Raw genomic sequence first — 22,741 nt, forward strand, 5'->3', positions numbered from 1 at the left:
TTTTTCTCCTGCTCTGTTCTTACTGGTCTTTCCACTGTGTTAGTCATGCATTGATTTAAAGTTCGAGACTCCAAGGGCACCTGGGGGGCTCAGTCGGTTGAGTGTCTACCCTCGGCTTCAGTCGTGATCTCAGGATCCTGGGATTGAGCTCTACGTTGGGCTCCCTGCTTAGCGGGGAGTCTGCTTCTCCCTCTCCCTCCACCCCTCCCCGCCGCTCGTGCTATCTCTCAAATAAATAAATAAAATCTTAAAACAACAACAACAACAACAACCTTAAGGCTTCAAATGTTCATGCTGAGAAAGTCCTCTTCTGAATTCTACCATACTATGTCTGCTTGCTTCGAGGCAATGCTTACTAGAGGATCCTCTTGCCAATCACAGAGCATTCTCTATTATTCTGTTCTGGAAAAGCAACAGGTGTATTCCAGCAAAAACAAAAGATGGCTCAGGAGAAATTTTAGTTCACAGAAGATGCCAAAGTCCCTCTCAGAGAGCAAGATAAAGCCAGTCTTATCTTTGTAGCTAAGTGAGCTGGTTGGCATTGAGAGCTTGCTCAGGGGCACTGTCATGTAAGGAGCGTGGAAGTCTGGAAGCCCAGGGCATAACTGCACTGTGAGCAGACGTTGGAGGCCTCAGAACTGAACAGCCTGAAACCCAGCTGATTCAGGAGCAATAGGGCATTGCCACTAACTCCACCCCTCACCCAACCTCCTGTATTAACAATGCCCAGTCCGGCCTGTAGAGCCCTTTCCCCTACTTTTCCATTCTAAGCATAGACATGGCTAATCAAAGCCAAGGTTCCAGAAGACGGGAAAATGCTTGGCCTACACCCAGGCCAATAGAATGGGGCAGTAATTGAAGCAATTCCCAAAGACAGTCACTAAAGGGTCAAACATTTATCACAGTTCACTTTCAAACTGGTTCAGCTGCCCACGTGGCAGAGAGTCCAAGGTAGCAGATGAGAAAGTTCCCTGAGTTTCAGAATAGAGACTGGAGGCCCCCTCTAGCAGACCTGCTAGACACTCAGCCTGGGTGAATGGGGCTGACCCTGGTTTCCAGTTTAAGGGACTCTGAATCTTGGCCTGCCCTTTGCGTATGTCCTTGGCTTCTCTCTCAAGAAACACTCAAACTTCCTTTCACCTTGGATTCCTGATTTTCATTCTGTATTAGTGGCCAGGTGTTAGGACAAAAAGAGCATTGTTGGCCCCATCTATGCTAGTGTTGACCTGCTCTCTCACCCAATAACTGAACTTCTACTTGTTCTGCCATTTCTCTTGCTGAGGTCTGTCAAGGGCTCTCTCTCAGCCTGTTCTTTATCTGATGTCCTGTACCCCTTCCTATTACTCCCTTGAGCCCTCGAATGGAATCTTATTGCAGCGGTATTGTGAGTCATCACAGATTGGTCTGAATCAAGTTCATTAAAAAATATTAGACTTACAGAATAAAAAGAGCTTTGCTTAGGAAAAAAATCTTGCTTTTCGTGAGAAAAAAAAGTAGGGCATAAAATTATACAACATAGCATAAACTTAGACTTAAGAAGTTACTTAGAAGAAATAACAATCCTTAATGTGTATGGGCCTAACAACACAGCATCAAAATAATGAAGCAAAACTGATAAAACTGCACAGAGAAACTGCAAGGAGATGAATTCACTGTTATAGTTGGAGACCATAGATCTAGCAGGCAGAGTATCAGTAAGAATACAGTTGAACTCAACAGCACCAACAATCAACTGGATATAATTGACATCCATAGATTACTTCATCCAACAGCAGTGGAATATACATTCTTCTCAAGCTCACATGGAACATTTACCAAGATAGATCACATAAAACACACCTTAACAAATGTCAAAGAGTAGAAATCATTCAATGACTGCTCTCGGACCATGATGGAATTCAATTAGAAGTCAAGAACAGAAAAGTAACTAAAAAATCCCCCAACTACTTAATGTTAAGCAGTACACATCTAAATAACACATGGTTCAAAGAAAAAATCTCAAGAGAACTTTTAAAATATTTTGAACTGAATGAAAATAAAAATGCAACTTATCAAAACATGTGGGATGCAGTGCAAGTAGTGCTTAGAGGGAACTTTATAGCATTGAATGCATATATTAGAAAAAAAAAAGCAAGATCTAAAATCAATAATCTAAGCTTCCATCTTAGAAAACTTGAGAAAGAAGAGCAAATTAAATCCAAAGTTAGCAGAAGAAAAGAAAAGCATATAGTAGAAATCAATATTGAAAACAAGAAATCAATAGAGGGCGCCTGGGTGGCTCAGTTGGTTAAGCGACTGTCTTCGGCTCAGGTCATGATCCTGGAGTCCCGGGATCGAGTCCCACATCGGGCTCCCTGCTCAGCGGGGGGTCTGCTTCTCCCTCTCCCGCTCCCCCCTCTGGTGCTCTTTCTCTCTCTCACTCTCTCTCTCAAATAAATAAATAAAATCTTAAAAAAAAAAAACAAAAAGAAATCAATAGAGAAAATCAATGAAATTGAAGGCTTGTTCTTTGAGAAGATCAATAAAACAAATAAATCTTTGACCAGGCTATAAGAAAAATAGAGAAAACACAAATGACTAATATCAGAATTGAAACAAGGGACATCACTACAGATATCATGGACTTAAAAAGAATAATAAAGGAATACTATGAACAACTCTATGCCTACAAACTTATATGAAATGGGCCAACTTCTTGAAAGATAAAATCTGCCAAAACTCACACAGGAAGAAATAGACAAACAGTAATAAACCTGAATCAACAGTTAATAACTTTCCAAAACAGAAAGCACTAGGCCCATATGGATTCACTGGGGAATTCTACTAATATTTAAGAAAAAAATACCAATTCTCTACAATCTCTTCCAGAAGATAGAAAGAGAGGGTGTATTTCTTAACTCATTCTATGAGCCCAGCATTATTCTAATACCAAAACCAAAGACATTACAAGAGAACTACAGACCAATATCTCTCATCAACATAGATGCAAAAACATAATATTAACAAATAAAATCAACAATGTATAAAAATAATTATATACCACAACCAAGGGGGATTTATCTCAGGTAATGTAAGCCTCACTCAATTAATGTAATCTATCACATCAACACGCTAAAGAAGAAAAATCACATGATCTTATCAATAGATGCAGATAAGGCATTTGACAAAATCCAACACCTAGTCATGAAAAAAACTTTTAGCAAACTAGGAATAGAGGGGGAACATTCTCAACTTGATAAAGAACATCTACAGAAAACTTATGGCTAATATCATAATTAATGGTGAGAAACTGCTGCTTTTCACTAAGATTAGAAACAAGGCAAGGATACTTGCTCTTACCAGTCCTTTTCAACACTGTATTACAGGTCCCAGCTAATATAATAAGACAAGGAAGGGATATATAAGATATAAAGATTGGGAAGAAATAAAGAAAACTGTCTTTGTTTGCAGATGACATGATTGTGTAGAAAATCCTAAAGAATCAACAGAAAACCTCCTGGAACTAGTAGATGATTATAGCAAGTTTGCAAGATACAGGTTAATATAATAATTCCCACCTTATCCACAATTCCACTTTCTGTGGTCAACCACAGTCTGGAAGCAGATGATTCTCCTTCTTATGTATGGTCAGAAGATGTAACCATAGTAGCCTAACACTACATCACAATGCCCTATGTCATTCACATTACTTACTTACTCATGTAGGCATTTTATCCTCTCATGTCTTTACAAGAAGAACAGTGAGTATAATACAATAAGATGTTTTCAGAGAGGGAGAGACCACATTCATGTAACTTTTATTATAGTATATTGGTATAATTGTTTTTTAAATTATTATTGTTGCTAATCTCTTACTGTGCATAATTTATAAATTAAATTTTATCATAGATATGTATGTATAAGAAAAAAACATAGGGGCACCTGGGTGGCTCAGTCAGTTACGCATCTGCCTTCAGCTCAGGTCATGATCCCAGGGTCCTGGGATCAAATCCCATATTGGGCTCCCTACTCATTGGGGAGCCTGCTTCTCCCTCTCCCTCTGGTATGCCCCCTGCTTGTGTGTTCTGTCTCTTCTCCATGTCAGATAAATAAATAAAATCTTTTAAAAAAATAAATAAATAAAATGGACAAAATATCTGAACAGACACCTCACCAAAGAAGATATACAAATGGAAAATGAGCCTATGAAAAGATGCTCCACATTATGTCATTAGGGAATTGCAAATTAAAACAATAATGAGATATGACTACATACCTATTAGGATGGCAAAAATCCCAAACGCTAACAACACCAAATGCTGGTGGGCATGTGGAGCAACAGGAACTCTCATTCATTGCTGATGGGACTGCAAAACGGTACAGCCACTTTGGAAGACAGTTTGGCAGTTTCTTACAAAACAAAATATACTCTTACCATATGATCCAGCAATTGTGCTTCTCGGTGTTTACTCAAATGAGTTGAAAACTTATGTCCACGCAAAAACCAGCACACTGATGTTTATAGCAGCTTTGTTCATAATTGCCAAGACTAGAAGCAACGAAGATGTCCTTCAGTGGGTGAATGGATAAATAAACTGTGGTATATCCAGACAATGGAATATTATTCAGGGCTAAAAAGGAAATGAGCTACCAAGCCATGAAAAGACATGGAGGAAACTTAAATGCATATTACTATATGAAAGAAGCCAACCTGAAAAGGCTACACACTGTCTGATTCCAACTATATGACATTCTGGGAAAGGCAAAACTATGCAGACAGTAAGAAGTTCAGAGGTTGGGGGACAGAGGGGTGAATGGGTGGAGGGTGGTGAAACTATTCTGTATGATACTATAATAATGGATACGTGTTGTTATACATTTGTCAAAACCCACAGAATGTACAACTCATTCACAAGAGTGACCCCTAAAATAAACTGTGGACTTTAAGTGATAATGACACATCAAAATTTGTTCACTGATTGTATCAAATACACCACTATTGTGCAGGTGTATCAATAGCAGGGCGGGCTGTGGGGAAATGGGGGAACCCTCTATACCTTCCTCTCAATTTTGCTGTGAACCTAAAACTTCTCGAAAAAATAAAACCTATTCAAAAACAAACACACAGGGCGCCTGGGTGGCTCAGTTGGTTGGGCGACTGCCTTCGGCTCAGGTCATGATCCTGGAGTCCCGGGATCGAGTCCCGCATTGGGCTCCCTGCTTGGCAGGGAGTCTGCTTCTCCCTCTGACCCTCCTCCCTCTCATGCTCTCTATCTCATTCTCTCTCTCAAATAAATAAATAAAATCTTTAAAAAAACAAACAAACAAACACACAAATAAAAGCCCAAACACCAAAGGAAGCAGGACATAAAATAGTATAGCATCACATAAAACTCAGGCTGGAGGGAAGGACACTGAAATGTTAATAGTGACTCTAGCTGGATGGTGGCATTATGGTTTACTTTTATTTTATATTTCATTTTCTCTTTCCAGATTGTCTATAAAGATTATGTATTACTTAGAACAAATTGATGGTGGGGGCGCCTGGGTGGCTCAGTTGGTTAAGCGACTGCCTTCGGCTCAGGTCATGATCCTGGAGTCCCGGGATTGAGTCCCGCATCGGGCTCCCTGCTTGGCGGGGAGTCTGCTTCTCCCTCTGACCCTCCCCCCTCTCATGTGCTCTCTCTCTCTCATTCTCTCTCTCTCAAATAAATAAATAAAATCTTAAAAAAAAATATTCTGGATTCAAGGGGCGCCTGGGTGGCTCAGTCGTTAAGTGTCTGCCTTCGGCTCAGGTCATGATCCTGGAGTCCCAGGATCGAGTCCCGCATCGGGCTCCCTGCTCGGCGGGGAGTCTGCTTCTCCCTCTGACCCTCCTCCCTCTCATGCTCTCTGTCTCTCATTCTCTCTGTCTCAAATAAATAAATAAAACCTTTAAAAAAAAAATTGATGGTTGCCAGAGGGAAGGGGGTGGGGTGATGGGCAAAATGGGTGAAGGGGAGTGGGAGGTACAGGGTTCCAGTGACGGAATGAATAAGTCATGGGAATAAAATCACAGCATAGGGAATACGGTCAACAGTTGTGTAGTACTGTCGTGTGGTATGAACAGCAGCTACGCTTGTGAGCACAGCATAACCCACAGAGAAGTAGAATCACTTTGTACACATCTGAAAGTAATGTGACATCGCCTATCAACTAGACTCAGATAAAAAAATTTAAGAAAAGAATGTCATTACCTAGATAATCTGAAAAATAACCATATTTATTTTTAAACAAGAAAAAAAACCGAAAGCACGCAGACTCTGGACTCAGAACTAAATTCGGTCGAGGCTCCACCCCTTACCAGCTATGTGACCCAGCAAGAGGCACTTAGCATTGCAAACTTCAATGTCTGCATCTTGAAATGAGGCTAATAAAAACTACCCCACAGGGGTGTGTGTGTGTGTGTGTGTGTGAAACTATAGGAGGAGTATGAATGCGCAAGGCGCCAATATGGATTAATTTCTGAGCCCTTTAAGGATATTTGGGTATTTATGGGTTCCAAGGAGATTCTGTTGGGCACACAAAAGGCCTTTTGTTCATTCTTCGCCCTTTGGCATCCCGACATTCCTGCTGAAACAAAGAGGCCTAGGGCAGCGCACCCCACATCCACCAAGCCCCTCCATGTTGGAGGAGAGAAGGAAGAGCCCTAGAAAGGAAGCCATGTAAACATTACTATTTTGAAAACCCCACAAAGTGTGAGGCTCTGGAACTGGCTGATATTTGCTCTTTTTCTCCCTCTGCTATCCTTTAAGCATGTTCTCTTTTCCCGCTCCGGCCTGAGGGAAAGGCCAAGGGTACACGGCACCCCAAAATAGCTACAGGGCCAGAGTCTTACATGAGGATTTGGATCCGGAAAGGCTTTTGACAGACAAGGAGGAGACTGTTGCAGGGATGGGACGGCGAGGAAGGGTGCCCAGAGCCATAAGGAGGACGGGAACAAAGAACTTAGTCTCCTGACAAGTCTGGACCAAATTAGGTGGAATGGTGGGGGGCGGGGGTTCCTGAGCAGAAAACATCCAGCCCCCTCCAGCCAAGAGTGAGGTGTGACGCACGAAAGGAAGGAAGGGACTTAGGTTCTTATTCACACTCAGTTTTGCTCTGAACATTCCAAACATGGTGGGGACCAAGGCTGTCTGGAAAGGATTGTTATCTGAGGCCACAGCGGGATGGAAGAGACAGGGGGAGGCCCTCAGGGTCGGGGTGATGGCTGATGGTTCAAGAGACCATTCCAGCCTGGAGATAAGTTGAAGGCGGGAGGTCAGAGATGATTCCATGGAAGTATCAAGACCTGCTTGTTTTACTCCTGACGTGAGTTGACAGGACATAAATGAGACAGAACTTTGAGGCTGCCTGGGTACTTCCCTAATGCGGGAATACATAGTTGCTGTCAGATTTCCATTAAAGACAGGTCCCCTTGCTCTAAATTCTAATTTCAGGAAAATGTGCCCAGTTTTTTTTTACTTCGCTAATTTTCACTGGCAGGAGAGCATTTTATTTATTTATTTATTTATTTATTTATTTATTTTAAAGATTTTATTTATTCATCTGAGACAGAGAGAATGAGAGAGAGAGAGCACATGAGAGGGGGGATGGTCAGAGGGAGAAGCAGACTCCCCGCCGAGCAGGGAGCCCGATGCGGGACTCGATCCTGGGACTCCAGGATCATGACCTGAGCCAAAGGCAGTCGCCCAACCGACTGAGCCACCCAGGCGCCCCTTCAGGAGAGCATTTTAAAAGCTAAGAATATCTGAATTAAAACTACCAACAACAGTCCCATACCGAAGCTCATTGTGGAAGGACTGTAGAAAGAGGTGATGATAAAATTCTATAGGCACATTTTAAAATATATTGTTTAGAGATTTTATTTATTTGTTTGAGAGAGAGAGCGTGAGCAGGGAGAGGGGCAGAGGGAGAAGCTGATTCCCCGCTGAGGGGGGGACCTGGGGCAGGACTCGATCCCAGGACCCTGAGATCATGACCTGAGCTGAAGGTAGATGCTTAACCACCCAGGCGCCCCTATAGGCACCTTTTAATGATAAACTTGACTCTCTTGCTTTGTCACCTTACGTGCCTCCACCCAAATTCCCTATGGTCACATGGGCTCTTGCTGTGTTCCTGGGTATAAGCCATTTCCTGGAGTGGGGGTGAAGGAGGGTGTGGCAAATGCACCCTCAGCATCACCCACAAACATTCACTGACCACCTTGAGGGTAGAAAGAGGTAGGGGACTCATTCATTCCCTGCTTTCAGTGACCTTACGGTATGCTCTTGGGAAATGGAAGGGGTTTTGACATTTTGGAATGGACTATGAGGTTATGGAGGACATCACTGAGAGGTAGATGGGTCATCTCTGAGCTTGGTGCTTTGCTCTGTTAGACTCTCTCCTTGACCTTCCAGACTCTGTATCAACTTACCAACATGTTGTTTTGGAGGAGCAAGCAGAGCCTTTCTTTGCAGTTGCTGTTCCCTCCGCTGTTAATGCCCTTCCCCCAGATCACAATATGGCTCACCCCCTAAACTCCCACCTTCAGGCTTTTGCTCGAATGTCATCTACACAGCAACACCTTGTTAGGGTATGAATTGTGTCCCCACAAAAGATGTTGAAGTCCTAACCCCCAGTACCTGTGAATATGACTTTATTTGGGAATGCGGTGTTTGCAGGCAATCAAGGTAAGAGTCATTAAAGTGGGCCCCTAATCTAATATGGCTGGGGGTCTTTTTTTTTTTAATCTTTTATTTATTTGACAGAGAGAGCACAAGCAGGGGGAGCGGCAGGCAGAGGGAAAGGGAGAAGCAGGCTTCCCACCAAGCAGGGAGCCTGATGTGGGACTCAATCCCAGGATCCCAGGATCATGACCTGAGCCGAAGGCAGACGCTTCACCAACTGAGCCACCCAGGCACCCCATGACAGGTGTTCTTACAAGAAGGGGACATGTAGACACAGAGACAGACACACACAAAAGGAAGATGCTGTGAAGACTCAAGAGAGAAAATAACCCAAGGTTACCAGAAGCCAGGAGACAGACAACCAGGCCTCCCTCGCCACCCTCGGAAGGAACACACCCTGCTGACACAATGTGATTTCACATTTCTGTAAGAAAAGTAATTTCTGTTATTTAAGCCACTCAGTTTGTGGTACTTTATTACAGCAGTCCCAGAGAGCTAACACACCTTCCATCACCCACACTGTTTAAAACTGCACTCCCCATACCCTTTTCTCGAGTACTTACGACTTTCCAGCACGCTATATTTTTAGCTATTTGCTCATTTGCTCATGTATTTGTTTATAGTCTGTCTATCTCAACTGGAACGTAAGCACCACGAAGGTGGAGATTTTTGTGCATAGTCTTCATGTATTCTTAGCACCCAGAGTCAGCCCCATCCCTACTGCTGTAAGGCCCCTACCGGTCCTCTTCTAGCTCCGCCCCAGCCTGTCGGCTGCAGAGTCTGTGAGGCCTAGTGCAGGTGCCTTCTGATGGTGGTGCTCCAGCTTGGTTAATACTTACTGAATGCTCACTTCTCATAGTAACAATGGTTTACTTTTCTGGGGGAGTTCTTAAGAGACTCATTGAATGTTAAAAGCTGAAAGGGGTCCTCAGTGACCATAACATCTAAACCCCAACTGTATTAGTTAGGAATCTCCTGGTTGCAGGTGATAGAAAATCCAACCCCAACTGGTCGACACAATGGAGGGATTTACTGGCTCATATAACTTAAAAAGTCCAGCTATCTGGTGTTTTCAGGCAAACCTGGATCCCAGGCTGAGAATGTCAACAATGGCCCAGTTTATTTTCACATCTTTCTCTGCCTTCCACACCTCCTGTTAGATCTCAAGGCCAGCTTCTCTGTCATCGTAAGATGATTGCCAGCAACTCTCATGGGCTTTTTCATTCATGGCCAGGTACAAAAGAGCGTCTCTGTACAACACTTCCATAGAAGGTGAAAAAGTTTCTTTCCTCACAATTTCTAGCAAATGTCCCCTCATCTTGCATTTCACTGGCCTAGAGTGGGGTACTTGCCCATCTTTGACCAATCACTGTGACCAACAGTGGTGATTGGTTTAAGCCAAACTGGATTTGTCCCTTGTGATGGTTAACTTAACTGGGACAGGGGGCTCCCAGACATTTGGTTAAACATTATCCTGGGTGTATCTGTGAGGGTGTTTCTGGATGAGATTAACATATGAATCAGTAGGCTGAATAAAGCAGATTGCCCTCCCCAATGTGGGTAGACCTCATCCAATCTGTTGGAGGCCTGACTAGAATAAAAGGTGGGGTGAGGAAGAATTTCTCTCTACCTGATTTCAAGCTGGGACGTCGGTTTCTTCCTTTACGCAGAATGGAACTTGCACCATCAGCTCCCCGGGTTCCCCAGCTTGCAGACAGCAGACTGTGGGATTTCTCAGTCTCCATAATCACATGAGCTACTTCTTTATTAATTGCTCTTTCTTTCTCTCTCTCTCTCTGTCAGTTCTGTTTCTCTGGAGAACCCTGACTAATACACTCCTGGAGCCAAGAGTAGGATCATATTTTCCCAAAGGGCATTGACTGCTTGAGCAAAGAATGGATGCCTGATGAGAACTGGGATTCATTTTTTTTTTATAAAGATTTATTTATTTTAGAGAATGAGAGAGAGAGGGAGCATGAGAGGGCGGAGGGTCAGAGGGAGAGAGAGAGAGACAGAATCTCAAGCAGACTCCACCATGAGCACGGAGCCCTACTCGGGGCTCAATCTCACCACACTGAGATCATCATCTGAGCCAAGACCAAGAGTCAGATGCTCAACCGACTGAGCTACCCAGGTGCCCTGAGAACTGGGATTCCTTTTTTTCTTTTTAAAGATTTTATTTATTTGAGAGAGAGAGCACAAGCAGGGGGAGAGGCAGAGGGAGAGGGAGAAGCAGACTCCCTGCTGAGCGGGGAGCCTGACGCGGGGCTCGATCCCAGGACCCTGAGCTCATGACCTGAGCCCAAGTCTGATGCTTAATCCAGGCACCAGAGAACTGGAATTCTTGATTAAAAGGAAGGGTGAGCAAAAACTAGTAGAGAAAAAGAACAAGCCTGTGCTCCCCTTGAGTTTATCCTGTCTTGAATGGCAGACAAGGTCTAGTACTTATATCTTTACATTATATCCTACCTCTTATTGTTTACTGCTAATAATGGGCAACTCACTGAGCTAGGTGCTGTGATAAACAGCCCAGAAGAAACCAGAGATTTAGCATGAGGCAGAAGGCACGCACAAATAGCTAGAGTGGAACATAGTATGTAATACATGCCATCACAGGGAAGTAAGGAGTGCCCTGTGGCTGGTAGGTAAACGTCCCATATAGACACATGGTGCCTCCTTCCTTAGCAGAGTTGCACACCACTTTTTGTGCTGTGTGCTGAGAATCCTTAACCCGTGGACAGTGGGTTTCACAGAAACAGCACATTGCACAATCTTTCGTTAAAGTTAACTAATATGGAGAAAATGTAAATCTTTTATGTACAGGACTCTTACCACATTCTTTAGAAAAACCAAAGGCTTAACTGAGTAGTGTATTATTCAAAATTAAGTTTTGAAATGTGCCGTTGAGCCTCCAGGAAATATTCCTGAAATATTTTTCCCTCCATGGGATAATGTCTATTGAGAACCTTTCTTCCTTTCTCAGTCCTAAAATAGTCTACTTTTTTCACATCTCTCTGCTCAGCACCAAAGAAGGGGCATAATTCTTTTGTTCTGAATTTGATGGATTGTGGTTTTAAAAATACCTAGCCTGGTGCCTGGGGCACAGTAGGTCCTCCATAAATGCCTGTTCAATCTGGGTCTATAGCTGTCAACAGTGGTCATCTCGGTCTTCTCTTGAAGCCACACCTGGTTTCAAGGTCTCTCCAGCTCGGTCTCTTGTGCTATTTAAATGGAAGTTACTCCTCTCTTCTTTGGGCTCCTTCTCTTGGGCACCTGATATTAATGTCCTTGTCAAGGGTTGCAAACTCAAATAGCAACAGGGGCCAAGCAGGCAAACAGAACAGTAAAGCAGTTATGGTCAGTTTTCCATGGGTAGTCTAATACCAATCTTAATACTGCATTCATTAATTTTTTAGCACCCTCCCCAAACAGAGACAATTCAACACAATAATGAAAAATTATTAACCTACTGAAAATGTTACGGAGAGACAGGAATGAGCATCTGAATATTTAGAGCAGAAACAACCACATTCTCCATTTCCCCCAAAAGATCTTCTTCTATCCCATCTACCTCACTTCTCTGCCTTCTCTTTCCCACACAGGCTATATATGGATAGCGCAGGTTCTGAAATAACACAAGGACAGAACTTGACTTTGTGGGGCGCACACGCCCATCTTTCCTCAGGCAGACTCCACCCAGGAGGAAGAAAGTGTGGTGAACACTGCGCATATTCACCCGCTGAAAGCCAGAGACCACGGGAAAGGACAACAGCAGGCTGGCCGCCCATCGGATGTTTCCTCTTCCCAAGAATGTGGTTTAGATGTGGAGTGAGCCCTTTGAGTACAGGATGGAAGAAGTATTTAAGAGACTCCAGAATGGAAATTCTGACTATCTCCGAGTCTTTTTAGAATTATTTGCCTCAGGACAGTCATAAAGCTAGTTCTTCAAGGATCATTAAACATTTGACTGGCACCGAGCAGATGCCCTCGCCTCACTCTAGAGGATGCTGTGTTAACCTCCCAGAGAGGGACTAAATCGACTGATGGCCTGAGGAGCATTCACTCCAGGTGGCTAGATACTGTCCTTTATGGTAAGCTGGGTTATTAGGAGATACCCTTTGGCTAAGAGCATCTAAAAATAATGAATAAAAAGGCTTTAAGATCTTCATAAAAGCATCACATTACTGATGAGATAAAAAAGAAATATCAGGCCAAAAGCTAAGAGAAAGCAAAAACCCAGAGGTAAGCAGAGCACTTGGAACTACTTTTGTCCTGATGGTATTTGCCAACCTGGTCTGAGACCCTGAGCAGTGGTTTTCACAGACTCTTGGTATGAGAGGGACAGACACTAGGTCCACGGTCCTCTAAACATCAAAATTTAATGGAAGCCTTCTCATTATGTGGGACTCTCAACAGTGAAGTCACCTTCCTGCTTTCACCCCTGGGGAGTGTGAGGAGATTTTACTGAACCAGAAGGAGCAAGGGAGAAAACCAAAATGGACAAGAAGTTGTAATTGCAGGTAGTTACTCTTGTGGATTCAAAAGACTTGAGTAGTCTAAGAAATTTTAAATCCTGAATGAAGTTTAAAGTGGTAGCAGACAGAAGGGTACCCACCTATGTAAAAGAAGCAGATTCAAATTCTCCTTGTAGAAGGGCACCTTCATTTTAGACCACAGAACATCTCCACAAATAATTTTCTAAGGGCAGTGAGCAGCATATAATTAAAAATACTCAAGCACACAAGGAAACCAATGGAAGTAACAAAGAGCCACAAAAAGACCCATGTAGATGTTAGATTATGGGATTAGCAGTTATAAATTACAAAGCATCCATGCTTAGTGTTTAAAATAGAATTTAGAAATGTCTGCATGGTGGGGTGCCTGGGTGGCTCAGTTGGTTAAGCGTCTGCCTTCGGCTCAAGTCATGATCCCAGGGTCCTGGGATCAAGTCCCACATCAGGCTCCCTGCTCAGCGGGGAGCCTGCTTCTCCCTCTCCCTCTGCTCCTCACCCCACTTCTACCCTTTCTCTCTCTCAAATAAATAAATTAATTAAATAAAAAAGAAATATCTGCATGGAATGGTAAACTATAAAAAGTGTCAGTGGACTTAAAAAATAACTAATTTTTAAGTTTTAATCAAAATTAAAAACTCAGGGGATCAATGAAACACAATTAGAGAAACTATTAGTGAAAGAGCAAAATAATTTTTTCTAATGCAACACAGAATCATCAAAAGATGAAAACCAGGAAAGATGGGTTGAGAAACATGCAAGAGAATGTTACATAGGAATTCTAGAAAGAGGGAAAGAAAAAAAAAAAACATCTAGGCAATATTTAAAGTCATGATAACTAAACATTTTCAGAACTGCCAGACACTTCTGCAGAGATTTGGGAAACGCATCAAATCCCAAGTAGGACAAGTAAAACACATCATAGTGAAGTTGCAGAAAACTAAAGATAAGGAAAAAAATCTTAAAAGCAGCCAGAAAAAGAGAGAGAGAAAAGATTGCCTTTAAAGGAACAGCAGCTCTGCCGACAGCAGATTTTCAACAGCAAACAATGGAAGCTAGAAAAACAGTGAGAGAGCTTCAGTGCACTGAGAAATAATTTGCCAACCTAGATTTTGTCTTAGCCAGTGGGGGATGGGGGGGAACTCTTTCAAGAATAAGGACAAAATAAATATTCCAGAGAAAGAAACATGGTTAGTTCATCACTAACAAAAGCTCCTAAAGGAAATACTAAAGGATGTATTTGAGGCAGAAAAAAAATGAAAACTAAATAAAAGATCCCATATGGAATGTTTGAGATCCAAAAAGAGTGACGAGCAAAGCAAATGGCAGAGGCAAATGAACATTGACAATATAAAGTTGTAATTCATAATTTTTGGTTGTGTTTTAAAGGTTGATTTAAAATATATGAAAAAATTAATGTATAAGTAGGTAAGGAGGAATGGAGTTTAAGCATTCTAAGGTTTTTTTGTATTGCCTGGGAGGAGAGTAAAGATATCGATTAACTTAGACTTTGATGGGTTATGGGTGCAAGTTGGAAATTTTCTAGGGTAACCACCAAAAGAGTAGAAGCAAAGTGCATATCACTTCCAAATTAGTGTGTGTCAGAGAGATGGAATAATTTAAGACTCTCAGTGAAACCAAAAGAAGGACACACAGTATAAGCACCCAAGATTACACCATTTCCATCTAGTTTTGAGATATGTTAAAGACATGAAAAGAGGAGACTGGTCAACTCAGATGATTCTGCCACAAAGAGTAGAGGCTCTTTTTTTTTTTTTTTTAAAGATTTTATTTATTTATTTGAGATAGAAAGAATGAGAGATAGAGAGCATGAGAGGGAGGAGGATCTCAGAGGGAGAAGCAGACTCCCCGCTGAGCAGGGAGCCCAACGCGGGACTCGATCCTGGGACTCCAGGATCCTGACCTGAGCTGAAGGCAGTCGCTTAACCAACTGAGCCACCCAGGCGCCCCAAGAGTAGAGCTCTTGACTCCAGCTTTACTAATCAGATTCTCTCACAGGAAGTTGAAAACATGAACAGAGATGACAAGAAAATAGGGCTAAAACACATGATAGAAGCAGCCCCCCAAAATATCCATGAGCTCTGGCCGCTGAGGTCCCTGGGGGAGGCCCCTGGTCCCTGTCCCCCTGTCTTTCTCAAGGCCTAGCTGGTCAGCTCTTCCTAGCTGTAAGCTCTCCCACGTGCCTCTAATACATTCTGCCACCAATCCCTTCCCCCACATCCTCCTTTTTTCCCCTTACCTAATTGGTCTTGATTCGCTTAAAACAAAAGAAACCTAACTGATGCCAAGAACCACTGTGGCTCATGCCAGAAGTATCTTCACTCTGTTACACAAAAATCTAAATGTTTGGCATGGATGGTGAGTTGTCTTCTTAGGAACAACAACCTAAGATGCAGCTGGATTCTTTAACTTACATCAAATAGGCAAGATGAGGATCCCTAGGATGTACCCCAGATGGGGTAGGCCTCCCATGGGGAGCCTTGGTTCTTCCTTTACACTCGCTTTGAGGCTCTACTCACCACTGTGTCATATCCTCTAAAACACATGTAATACTACAACACATTAATAAGAAAACTGGTGTTCTAGTGAAGATTCTTTGGAGCCTGTGAAAGAGAGGTCACATCCCATACATATCACCAAGCAGAAACTTCATCCGTTACCCCATCAGCCATGTTTCCCCATCCTACCAAAGAGCCTACCTCTGCCCGTTGTTTCTTTTCTCTTCTTTCGTTTCTCCCACCCGACGTTAAAAGTTATCTTTGTTATCTTAAAGAAAGCCAGGCTTTAACCAGTTTGTATACACCATTCAGTGAAACCAAAACCCTGGTAGTTAGCGGAACAGCATATCCCTTGGGGTTGGGGATCTTGGTTCTTTTTACCACCTTATCTGATGTGTTCTTCCTCAGTGACCAGAGTCCCTCAAGAGTGGGAACTCTGTAGCACTCCTAGCACCTTGACTAATGGCCTGGCACAGTAGACTTTGCATAAAGAGTTGTTGAATGAATTTCATATATCTTTGTGCACCTTGTAGAGCCTAGAAAAGTGCAACACGTGAAATATGTACTTGACAAGCAGTCCGTGAATGGATGACTGCATCACCTCTATGTAGTTCTTACCATATGTTCTGATGCTGGACTAAGCACTACCATGTATTCAAAATTAGAGGCAATGAGCTTTTCCAACCAGGGCCAGGCAGAATGGCTCCCGCAAAGAAGGGTGGTGAGAAGAAGGGCCATTTTGCCATCAACGAGGTAGTGACCACAGAATACACATCGACATTCACAAGCACATCCATGGAGTGGGTTTCAAGAAGCGTGCCTCTTGGGCACTCAGAGAGATCCAGAAATTTGCCATGGAGGACATGGGAATTCCAGATGTGCACATTGATACCGGGCTCAACAAAGCTGTCTGGGCCAAAGGAATAAGGAATGTTCCACACCATATCCTTGTGTTGTTGTCCAGAAGAACGTAAAGAGGATGAAGATTCACCAAAGAAGCTTTATATGTTGGCCACCTATGTACCTGTCACCACTTTCCAAAATCTACATATGGTTAATGTGGATGAGAACTAACGGCTGATGGTCAAATAAAGGTATAAAACTGACAAAAAAAGAATTAGAAACAATCGAATTAATAGTGTGCATACTAACAGAATAGAGCATTAACTCAATTTATCTATTGATTAAACTATGATGCTTTAGGGCTCCTCGCTAAGGGTGTGGGCCATTTAGAAGAAAGTTTGAAATTGAGAAGAGCAGTCTAAATTTCCATTTCAAAGATGGTGGAAAGGTAGATGAGCCATGGGAAGGGCTTCATTTCTGTGGATAAATATCTTTAAAAAATAATTATTGGATTAAAAATAAAATTCAAGGGCGCCTGGGTGGCTCAGTCGTTAAGCGTCTGCCTTCGGCTCAGGTCATGATCTCAGGGTCCTGGGATCGAGCCCCACATCGGGCTCCCTGCTCGGCAGGAAGCCTGCTTCTCCCTCTCCTACTTCCCCTGCTTGTGTTCCTGCTCTCGCTATCTCTCTCTCTGTCAAATAAGTAAATAAAATCTTTTAAAAAAAATAAAAAATAAAAATAAAAATAAAATTCAGACTGCATCTATACAAGGCCAGAATATTTAATCTAAATAGAATTACCAGATAAAATATAAGACACCTGGTTAAATTTGAATTTCAGATAAACCACAAATAGTTTTTAGCATAAGTATGTCCTATGTATTACATGGGACATACTTATACTAAAAAAAATTCATTGTTTATCTCAAATTAAATTTAACTGGGTATCTTATACCTTTATTTGCTAAATCTGGTGACTCCAAATCTATGGAAAAAATATTCAGTTTATTGTTTAGATATTTGATCTGCATGTCATCTGGATAAATTAATCTCCCTTTCATATAGATATTCGGCTACTGTGTAAAGCATTAAAGGCCCACTTTCTCCTATTCTTACATCTCATCACACCTTTTCTCCCCTAGCCATAGTGTTCAGTTGAAATAAAAGATTTTTTGTGCCGTCCCCCACCCCATCACCACCCCCAGCTCTCAAGGACTTGAGAACCAGAGGTTCTAGGTAATTCATTTATTACTGACTTTCAGTGGAGGTGATATTGATAAAAGGGGTCAACATGACTACTCTGGATAGTAAAGATCTCAAAGTGTGAAAAAGCTCAAAGTGACAAAAATCCCCTCATCCTTGACATACTTTCCAATCTGGATCACACAGCCCTGGCCATAAGGGACCATGCCAGCAAAGCCAATCTTGAGGAATATGTCCATAATTCTTCATTCTTCATAATGAATAATGACCAACGTAGGCAAAGGAAACAAAGATGCTCTCCATATAGCAAATCCACAAATGCTGGGATTCAAGGCATAGGACGTTGGTGAAGGTGGAGGAGAGGAAATGGATCAATATACAGAAGAATTTGTTCAACAATAAAAAAGTGTAGTTGGGCTTGATGCCATTTTTTTGTTGGGGGCCAGATATGTACACTTGGAAACCTCATCAACCCATTTTAGTTGGAGGTGAGGCCTACCTAGATGAAAGTGTGATTCTAAAGGTCCTTTAAGGAAGAATCAATTTCCTGTAAGTGTATATTCTAATTGGAATTAGATTGGCCAAGTGGAACTATTAAAAGTCTTACTTTAAGGGATAGGTAAGAATAAGGTACACGATTAAAACGACAACCACCCTAAGTGGTGATTGACTCTTTATGGCACTAATGCATAAGTTGCATCATTAATATAAATATTAACAACACATGTTTGTTATAAAGTTATTGCACACAAACCTGCCATAATTCTTGGGCTGCCTGCCTGGCTCATGAAGATTCCTCTTTTCCAAAAATGGCTCCAGAACTCAGGAGTGAGCTCCTAATAGACGGAGTTCATCCAATCCCCTGGCCATCGCTGACTGGTCCAGGGGCAGACCCTTGGACCCAGGCAGGACCAATCAGAGTACTTCTCTAAGACTTATTTCATACGGAAACTTGAATCTAAGCTCTCTTTGGAGGCGGAAGCCTGTACATGAATCTTGAGAGTTCTCAGTGCCCCGCGGAGGCATCTTGACTGCCGCAGGAGAATGGATCCAACATGTAGAGAGAAGTAAAGACATAGAGCTTGTGTGTGGTTGAATCCACATCCTTAGCTCTAGTCGTCCCGGAGGCCCCGCTGTTTCCTTGTACTTCCTACTGCTGTGTGATCTGCCGTGTGTGTTTACCTAATAATTTCTTTTTTACCTCTGTTAGCTGTGTTCCTGCCATTTGTCATAAAAGCATCTGGAATAACCCAACAGGGTGTGTCATGTGCTGTGCTGTTGCTAGGGGGCTTTTACCCTGAAGGAGCTCACAGCTTTGTGTGTCATCCGTAATACAAGGTGGGAAGTTATAAATGTTGCAAGAGTATTTAAGAGCTAGAACAAAGCAGAGGTGGGGAGGTATCTCTTCCAGCAGGAGGGTTTAGGGACAACTTCTTGTCTGAGATGGCTTTTGAGCTTGCCTCTAAGGTAAGGTAAGATTCGATCATGTGGCAATGAGGGAGAGAAGGCCCTCGAGACAGGGAAAAATGACATGAGCAAAGATTTAGTTGTCAGACAAAATGAGGTGCGGGTGGAAAACAGCCACGCCTGGCAGGTCAAATCCTTTAGCAGCAATGGGGGAAACCTGAAGACTTCTAAGCAAGAGAGGAATGTGGTCTTTGGAATAATACCTCCAACACTGGGTTGGAAAGGGAGAAAGGATGGGGGTGTGCAGTTAGGAGCTTACTGCAGTGTTCTGAGCTGAAAACAGTAAATGCTCAATGAGAAGGCTGACAGGGAGTGGAAAGACAAAGGAAACTCCCAACGATGGCAGATAATTCCAATATTGTCAGTAAAGAAGGATCTCAGGAGAGCAGGGGGTAGAGATGGGTGGGAACCCAGGGAGTGAAGTGAAGGCAGCAAGGGGCTCCATGAGGGGTAGGAGAAGGGGTCCAAAGTAAGCAAAGTACTTCCAAGGGCCGCCAAAGTCTTCCTTGAGGTTAAATAACAGGAACAAGAACTAAAACCAGCGACCAGCCTCCTCAGTCGGTGGGCTTGCAGGAGAGGAGTGAAAGTGCAGGGTACAGGTTACCCTGAGTGGGGACCTCATGAAGTTTGTGAAAGGAAAACATGGAAGGAATGTTGCAGGGAGAACCTTATAGACATGCTTGAAGCCAGGAAAGGCCCACCCAGGAGACTGTGTGGCTTGAAAGTGGGAAGTCACGCCTGGGTAAGGATGCAAATAAAGCCAGGAAGACACTCAGAAAACAGCGAGAAGGGTAGTAATAGGACCATTGGTTCAGTAGCATCAAGGGAATGTGAGATCCCGTAGAGCTGAAAGGAGAATTTCAGGGTTCTAGAATGGGTGGGGGGTGGGGGACTGCAGCCGTTCTGTATGATGATCTGTTCGTGTCCTGACAACATAAAACCAGTGGAGACAGAGGTCTCTGAACCTGAGAAGGCTGAGGAACTGTAAGAAAAGGATATCTATAGATGTTTCTAGAAGAGGGAGGAGCAAGAGACTAGTACATGTGAAGACCATCCTAGACAGCAGTAGACAGGAAGGACTGGGAAAGGTGAGCAGACAGAAGGGTGTGGACTTCCACAGAGCTCCCTGAGAGTGGCTGATGGAAGCCAGAGGCAGGAAAGAGAGCTGTGGGAGAGGATCAAGGTCTGTCAGTGCGGAATGGGGGAGGTGGGAGATAGGGGGTATGTGTTGGAATGCTGTGTGGGGAGAGGACAGTGTCGTCCTCCAGATAAAGTCAGGTTTTTAGTAAGGTGAGGTAATGAAGGGAGCATCTGAAGTAAAGATGAAGGATATGGGACGGTTTCTTTCCAAGAGATGACTGGTCTCCCCGGGTGCCCTGAGGAGAGCTCACACGGAGCTGTAGAGGAGTAAGAATGCGGAGCAAAGATGAGCACGGTGATAATTGTCCATAGTGAGTTTAACAAAGTGAGAGGTGGCTCAAGACTCAGGTTAATGGCAAGGAAGCAGATCTAGGAAGATGGAGTCTCCCAAAATTCTTTTAAAGATTATTTTCACAAGTGGGTATATATTTCCCCTCCAACCCTTGAGACCTTTATTTGCTTAGCAAATCAAGCGTGTATGTTCATGGGTATACGTGTGTGTGTGTGTGTGTGTGTGCGTGCGTGCATGTGCAAGATAAGGGCTTACTGGACCTTCCCTATGTTTGGAGATAGAGGGCCCGTGTCCCCCTTTTTGATCACTGCAGTAGGCAGCTGAGTGTAGAAGATTCTAGAGCAGACAGATGCCTCCCTGACTCTCTTATTTGATCTGCTGGAAAAACAAACAAACAAACAAACAAAAGTAATGTCAGGTCTGACTAAGAGCTCAAAGTGGTAGCAAAGGTTATCTGAGGACCACCTTAGGAGATAAGCCCATTTTCCCTTTATGGCTTATTTCCAAAGCCTCATGACCTGAAGATTATTGCTCCTTTTGTCTTCCCCCTGCAGTATGGATATAAGATAACCCTGCTCCTCTGCTTTTCAAACCCACATGGCAGGGCTTTAGGGTGGCCCCAGCTCCGGGGCCCCAGAGGCATGGAGTCCTGTTTGATAAGGGTAGCCTCCTATAATGGGGGAAATCCGGTACAGGTCCCAGAGCTGCGCCAGGAGTCCACGAAGGCGGCCCAGGCTTCAGAACCCTCACGGCACTTGTGCCCCGCGTAACTAATGTGCCAGCAGCACGGACCAAGAATTAGGATCTGCAGCTCGATCGCCCCTTGGCTGTGCAATCTTTCGCAAGTTATTTGACTTCTCAGAGCCTTGATGGTCTCACCTGGATCGCCGGTGTGTGACTGTTAATGGACAGGGAGGACCTAATTAGCATAGTACCTGCCACAGAGTTGAGTGAAATACTAACACTATTATTAGAGATTCAGTAAGCTTCCAGTGGAAAGCAGGAGGCAGGTGGGGTGCATGGCATCACCCAGTCCTTCAGTAGTATGAAGATAGGGTTATAGACCAGGATCACCAAGGTGGCTGGGAGAGCCAAAGTCTTTGGAGGGGAAGAGGAGCCTTACAAAGCCGGGTGGGGGGCTGGGGGCAGGGGGGGGCGGGGAGGGTGGCATGCCTGGGTTGTTCTGTGTTTCTATAACAAGGTCCTGAGGGGCCTTGCTACTAAAAGTGTTGTCTGGACCACAGCACTGGCGTTCCCCAGAATCTAGTTAGAAATGCTGGCTCTCAGGCACATACACCCCACCCGAGCCACCGGATTCAGAACCTGCATTCTTAACAAGACGTTCAGGCAATTACTGTGCCTGTTGGACTTCGAAAAGCCCTGCTGTTGGGAGCTGAGGAGTTCTACTGACTCGATTTACTTAACCAGCACAACGTCATGTTGCTTCTGGGGAGTGACTGAGAGGAGGTGACGGTCAAAGAAGAAAGCTCAGGGCTGGCTGCCCCTTGCCGGGAAGGCCACCCATATGAAAAAAGAGTAGGCCAGACCCTTCTGAACATTCAGCAATGCCTTGTGACTTGAGGCCTCAGGAAAGCATTTGAAACGCTTTAGGATAGCAAAGTAACAGAGTGCCTGGAGCAAAGCACCATAACCTAAGTCAGCCCCATCCAGGCTGGGTTTGCAAAGTGCCTAGGGCTGTCCTAGAAAATATGTGTATGTGTGTGGGAACAATCCTCTCCCATAAAACGCACGGCCAGGAAAAATGTCTGCTTTCTTTCATAAACAGAGCAAATGTGCCTGCGTAAAAGGGAATAGGAAGTTATTAAGACCTCTTCGGAGGGTACAAAAAGCTCTCTCCAAAGATCGGGAAGGGGTTTTTCCTTTCCTGTGAAATATAACTGGTCTCTGGATCCAGCTCTCCCTTCCCTGTGCCCCGTCCCCAACAGCTTTTCTTTCTGCTGTTCTTTTTTTAAACAGAGAACATGCTTCCCGTTGACAGGGTCCACGCTCAGCACCCTCACCGAACATTGCACAAACAGCCCAGGCCTCTGGCTGCCCCTATGAATAAACAGGGCAGGGG

The sequence above is a fragment of the Mirounga leonina genome, unplaced genomic scaffold, assembly GCF_011800145.1.
Source record: "Mirounga leonina isolate KUSES-001 unplaced genomic scaffold, KU_Mleo_1.0 Mir_128, whole genome shotgun sequence".
NCBI lineage: Eukaryota > Metazoa > Chordata > Mammalia > Carnivora > Phocidae > Mirounga > Mirounga leonina.